Below are 6860 nucleotides of genomic sequence, written 5' to 3' on the forward strand. Positions count from 1 at the left end.
CTTTAGTTGGTTTGCCAAGTCTTGTGATTTTGATTGTAGGATTGGGCCTGAAAGAGGTGTCCCTGTGCACACTGTTGTACAAACCAGGTGTACAGTGCTTCGTCAATGTCATTATTCTCTGCCATTCGTGCTCATTTTCTTCATAAGCTTTCTTTACTGTCAACTTTATGAATGAATGCTCTGAGTTTCTCTTCATCTTTTATCCATCCTCTCACAGCTGACTGGCCAACTTTCAAATCGCAACAAACATCCACTTGCTTAGCACAGCGACGTTCTTTCGTTTTGGCATTTTCGTTCTACATACAGTTTGTACGCAGCTAGTAACGTTTGAGCTCCTACAGCAATCAACCCCCAAATGATAGATCTAATGCAGTGATTAATATTCAGAGGCATGCACAGTTAGACTGTTATAATGGGGAGCCAGATCCAGGACTGCGATATTCTGAACCTGCAGGATATAACAGGGAGGTGGAGGTACCTGTACAGTAAGAGGGCTCTAAATTGGCAACAAAAAGGGCAAGACCAAAATGGCCTACCAGTTCAATATGTAGAGGCAACCAAGGCCACTAAACTCCAAAAGCCAAAGTGTAGGATGCTGTGTAATTGTGCTTATCATGCCAATTCACATATAAAGCTAATTATTAGCCACATAAAGAAACTTAACAACCATGCATTGGGAGCCACTTCAGGAGCAAGTTGGATGCCGTCATATTCAGCTGCTTAAAATATAACAACCTGTTAAGACACTGAAGTGATACTAAAACAGTAACTTAATATCTGTACTTGCTTGCCTGTACTCATTCTGCTGAACAGATAATCTACGCAGCTGACGGCTGTAACAAACACAGCCTTTTAGATTTTAGATTTTGCAAGCGTTGTGTATGGAATTGGTGACCGCACCTCTAATTGTGTAGTTTTAATATGGGAAATAGCCTGCTGCAGCTCACATGCTCACTATTATTTAGTGGTCTGAGAGAATGTAACACAGCCAGCTCTTATGTTTTTTTTTTTTTCTGTATTTGCAAACATTTATTATTTCAGTAAAAAACAAGTTTCTATTTTATGCGATATTAAATACACCACAGTAAACACAATGTCATATGTCCAAACCATTCTTTATCATTACCATAGTCTCAAAGCTACGTTTGGTGAATGGAAGTTTTTCTACTGCAATAAAGTAAATTGCAGTATATTTTTTTTTTCTCAGTACACTTACTAATTACAGTCCCAAGTATCTATATGCGTTCTGCTGTCACCGTTCTTAAAATGGTCAGTTTGAGAAACTAACTCAGGTTTCCCTGCTGCAGCTGACCCTGCTTTAGTACAGAACCCATGCTACACTTACTGTTTTTCATTATGGTAACATCTACACTGCCGTGCCTGCTTCTTTGGCTGAAGTCAAGAGATATTATCAGCTCGCCATGCAACTAGGTAAATTGCTGCACAATTAAATCATCCTCAGACTCCTGATGGTAAACCACGTAACCGAATATAACTGGGATTTATACGACTGCAGAAGATGCAACTCAAAACTTTATTTAGGTGCCCTACATTTTGGAGAGGCGAAAGACAAGGTTGGTTTATTGGAGTTCACAAAGAAATCTTTTTTTCAGGTTGATACAGCAACCTTTTCACTTTTTTGTTTTTTTTAAATTACATTTTGCTGCGTTTCAGCCGCTCGTTATGTTTATTTTCTATATTTTAAGCTTATACAACAGTACACACTCATGTCTGGGCACCATCACAACTGATGCATGAAACTGGGGTTACCGTATTCTGCTGGTGTTAGTACAGCACCTCTGGATTTCAAGGCATTTGTGTTCAATCAAATTGTTATCATCCCTCACGTGCTTCAGTTTAAAGCAGGTGATGCACGTTTTTTTCTTCTCCACAATGGCCGTGCACAGACTTCCATTCTGAGGGGCATTGCGCCAATTGATAAGGGCTCCCATGCCAATGGCTGCATGGCTGCCATTCACTTCGAGCCCTGCAGGAATTTAAACAATCAGCAACCAGTTTCCCAATTAAATATGAGACCGCTAACAATCTACATTAATTGAGAACACATTATTATTCAAAAGCAAGAAACAAAGCCTTAAAATACAATTTGTGTATTATTATAGTAATATAATAAAGGTATATGCATTCAGAAAATTATATATAATTAAAAAGGAAGAAGACATCTGTTTTTTTTTTCATTAGATTGTGACATTTCTTATCACAAAACAAATAACCTACAAAAGACTTTACTCCAGCAACGCACCAGGAAAACATACGTTCCTGGGTATCTAGCTAAGTGAGGCGGGAGGGTGAGAAACAATCCATGTTTAATTGAGCCTCGCAAACTAAAAATAAGATCAATTATTCTTGCACTTTGCCTGAGATGTGTCAGCAACACCTGACGTCAATCACTCAATTTAAAATAACCCTCAACACTAAGCTACTATTTCAGATGGTAGCCTATACCTATGGAGATATTTCATCCAAATAACACGCTGGTTAAAGGTGTACAAACTTGTACCCCCAGGCTTTTACTGTACAGTCAGCAGCACTCTTCAAAGTGTCATTTTAAAAGCCTGCATGCTTTTGCAGCCGAGATTATACGAGCACCGGTGTTTCTTGAAAGCCTCTTGTCTGAAAGCGAATTCTCTTCTTTCTATCCATTCTTCCACTTCACTTTTTAAAATCCTCTCACTTGGTCTCCTTTTTGTAGTTCTTATCTTTCCATTTCCACACTCCCTCTGTGTCCTTCATCCTTTCTTTCTGCTTTTATCATCCACTTTTCTTTTCATCTTTCTATCCGCATGCTTCTGGCATAACTACCCCAGTCCACATTTTTTCGGCGACTTCAATCTATTTTACATTGGTACTAAACCTGCCTGAAATGCAGAAACTCAATAATCATGAGACCTTTCAACTCTGCCCCCGCCACCTACTCTACAAACACGTACAGCTGTTTAGTCCTGGCAGTTATGATTCTGCAGACAAGCGCAAAGCAAGTTTAAAACCAGGTACAGTAAAAGCAGATTTATAGGACATTTTAAATGCTGGAGCAACAGAAGCCAGAACCTTGAAGAATAATTGCAAACTTCAAAGCAGTTAAATGCTTATTCGTGTTTAGAATGTATGCTTACACTATACATTATTAGGAATTAATTCCAATAGAATATTACTTATTATAATTTTAATAATCTGAACATTGGCAGCTGTTAATACTGCCCTGTAAAACGCGATATCATCACAACCCTAATTTCACTGTAGTTTTATTTACAAGATGTAGTAATGTTAACAAGTAGGTCTATAAATGTCCCTGGGGGTAAACCTCAGCTGGACTGATATAGTTAGGCAGCATTTAGATGTTTAGATCATTAAAATAGACCCTGATTAGGCCTAACCAATCAAGGGAGAGGCATTACTTTTTTTAGGGGTACAAAAATGAATCGATGCATCGATTATTGATCACGTGTCCTTAAATTTTACCGAGCTTCGTTTACATTTTGATGAATCGATGCATCAAATTAATACCCAATTTTAAGTCTCCTGTTGCCGGTTTGCATTAAAATCTTGAGTGTGAGTGCGTTGCTTCTAGTGCTAGTACGGGAGATTGGCGCGTTGCTAGGATATACACTTCAAGCCTACATTGCACGTTGAAGTATTCATTTATTTTAATTTTATTTAAAATTAAGGCAAAACGTTTTTTTTTTTTTTAAATCTATTAAATCTACCAATTACCTGTAGTTTGAAAGCATGTTGTGTTTGGATTATATTGCAATGTTATAGAAAGATAAGCTGAATTTAGTACGATAGTTACATTAGTCAGGGTTTCTGATTATATAATATATAAAAGACACTGCCTGATGTAGCATATGTTACACATATCTATGGCAGGCAACAAAAACTGATCAGCAGCTCCTGCACTTGGGTGAAAGCATCTTAGCAGACTTATTAAAAAAACAAAAAACAAAAACACAACACTATTTGAGAATTTGCAATAAGAACCACTCACAATGAATGCACACTATAAAACAAATAGGTAAAGGGCATATTAAAAACTCCTGGGAAATCCAATTAGAATCAGGTCGCTCTTTAACAAAACATTACAGTTAATCTTGGCTCATTTTAGTGTATTCTGTATTAAACTATAATTTATAACACAGATAAATGTTTCTCAACTGGTGTGTAATGGAAATGTACAGGCATATCAAATGTCTATGAGAAACACTGACACTCCAGTGGTACAGTCAGTTTAAACCAGCATTTTACAAAACCAAAACAAACTATTCCTATCCGCTCCAGACTGCGCTTTAGATAATGGGCCAGCTAGACTGGGTCTTTCTTTGAACTTCATAATATACTGCACACATATTTATTCATTTTCCAAACAGAAGTAAATTACTGTGCTAACTCTCCAACCAAAACTCTGCAACGTAAAGTACTCCAAGCCCTACCGGTCTGCAAGTAATTTTCATCTGTTGCTTTAGTTGTAAGTACAACAGACAGCAGTAACTTAACCTACAGACTTGCCTTTTGATCTTTCACAGCTGTACCTAACATTTTCAGCAGCAATGCTATTTCTATTATTTCAACAAGCCTTATTTATTACATTCAATGAGAACCCTTGCTTTTTCCACACCCATGTTTCCTATTGAGCCTGTGCTCATGGCTGTCAGATCTTTATTGCATGTTAAAATAATAATAATAATAATAATAATAATAATAATAATAATAATAATAATAACCGTGAAACACAATAGACCACATTTAAAGGTACCATGTCCACCAGTCATGTTCAGTTTTATAGGCCTGGCTGTTTATTATTAGCCTACATTCATTTAATTAGAAACTAGGCCCTAGACTAGAGAAAAATTTGCATCCATTCGGCTTTTAAAACATTAATTGAGGACATGAACTGTCAATGATTGGTACTCAATTGTAACAGTGAGGTAAGGGCATCTTTTCTTGTTTTGAAATGAACACATCAATAAACAGGTGTTTTCATTAACTTAAAAAATGCCGACAAATACTTAAAAGACAATTACTCAGAAAACACGGACTATAAAAAAAATGTTAAAATAATGTTTGAGTTCCCGCAACAGCAACTTAATAACTGCAAACATCCTAAAAAGGGGGCAGAAAATAAAACAAATTCAGGAATTTGAAGGTAGTTACTCTTTAATAATTTTATTTCATTTAAAAAAAAAAAATGGTGCTAATTGCATTTAGTTGTAAAAACATTGATTCATGTGGCACAATATCACTAACTTATAACAGGCGTTTGCTACTCCTAGCTCTATGGGTAGCAAAACAAAAATGTCTAAAATACATAAAAACTATATTTTAAGGCATTAGTTACAACCAGTGGTGTTTTTACTGGCACTAAGGTAGCTGATTTGCTGCACAAATTCTTACTATAACTACCCAGCCCTTTTCTCTTTCCCTGAACTTAACGCCAATAAAATATTAATGGTTTCTCTTTCTTATGCCAATAACTACTGTCAGCAGTCTTTTGGGGTCATTCTTATTAGGAGTAGAATTTCTACAGCCAGGGCTGGTGTAAGACAGTCAAAACACTCACGCAAAAAAACACTGGGAGAGTTATCAGCATACGTTCAAAACACTCCCTTACGCATACACACACACACACACACACACACATGTTTTTGTAATTTTCTTTTCATTCAAAAAGAAAGTGCAAAAAGTCTACAACTCTAAACACTCAATTACAAGTCACAATACAGAATTAGATTATCTAAATGTAACTTCCATCAACACCACTGATTTTCATAAGTGAAATGCCAAGCTCTGTAAAGATGCAATCTGAAAATAGGCAAGTTATGTAAAGATGTGTGAATGTGTAAATAATGTACACATGGCTACGTTAAACAAGACACGACTGGGGAAAACTTGGCCCCTGCTATTTTATTCAGCTTTCTATCAATTCCTGTTGCACTGAAAAAGGAGGGGCCAAGTTTGGCAATATGGTTCTTCTCCTCTATATGTGAAGTGGTTTGGACTGATGAAGTAAACCACAAACACTACTATGTTTACTAATAAACACAACAACCCAGCTGTACTGTATATAAGAATTACATTAAAATCAAGGATTTGTGGTAATACCTATATCAAACATCAACCTGAGACAGAATTGCATCCTTTATGTACAGTTTAGTTAAATATAATCTGTAGTTTTGGTAAAACACATAATTAAATTAATATTTAGACCCCTTCGAACGTTTTAAATGCAAGTTTGTAGTCTTATAACACACAAGTTTCGCGCACATTTAGAACAACCTAACGGTGGCGCATCAACTAAATAAAGAGTACGTTGTGTAACATAAGTTGAATAATGACTAAGAATGCATTTTAGAGCGACAGGGAAGGTGTCATCTCTGGAGGGCGTTTCATGATTTCCATTGCACTACAGCACTAACCAGGTCCAACATCGTTCACCAGTCGCTAAAAACTTGAGAAAAGTACGAAACTGCAACATTTCAAAATGTATTTGTAAAATTGCAGCTTCATCTAACGATATGCAACTGGAGTCATTTTAAACACTTACTAAAAGACTAATCTGACAGTGTCAACACTGACTGGGAGAGCCTCAAACAATGCGCTTACTAATTATGACAGCCTTAATAAATCACATATGCAACTATTGACAAGAGTAAAATATAATAACTGCACACTGAACCGTGTATAATTTATATACAACACATCAGCAGTGTGATTCTACTTACGGAGGAGCTACACAGCCAGTCCAGACAGCATGTCCGAAGATGCACTGAAGCGTGTGGAACGTCATTACTCAGCTGCGAGGTCAGTGAAGAACATCATCAAGTGAAGGAAAATCTGAATTGCGC

The 6860-nt window shown here is 36.6% G+C and overlaps 1 protein-coding gene across 2 annotated transcripts in view; it reads right to left on the bottom strand.

Annotated features, from left to right (window-relative positions):
• LOC121307521 (ribosome-recycling factor, mitochondrial-like) overlaps positions 1-6797 on the bottom strand; it is a 36501-nt gene extending 29704 nt beyond the window's left edge. For both annotated transcript variants that reach the window (XM_041239708.1, XM_041239707.1), the window contains exon 1: positions 6738-6797. The gene's annotated coding sequence lies outside the window, so the exon portion shown is untranslated. The remainder of the gene's footprint in view (positions 1-6737) is intronic.
• Positions 6798-6860: the final 63 nt, after the last annotated feature.

Source organism: Polyodon spathula, chromosome 56, assembly GCF_017654505.1.
Source record: "Polyodon spathula isolate WHYD16114869_AA chromosome 56, ASM1765450v1, whole genome shotgun sequence".
NCBI lineage: Eukaryota > Metazoa > Chordata > Actinopteri > Acipenseriformes > Polyodontidae > Polyodon > Polyodon spathula.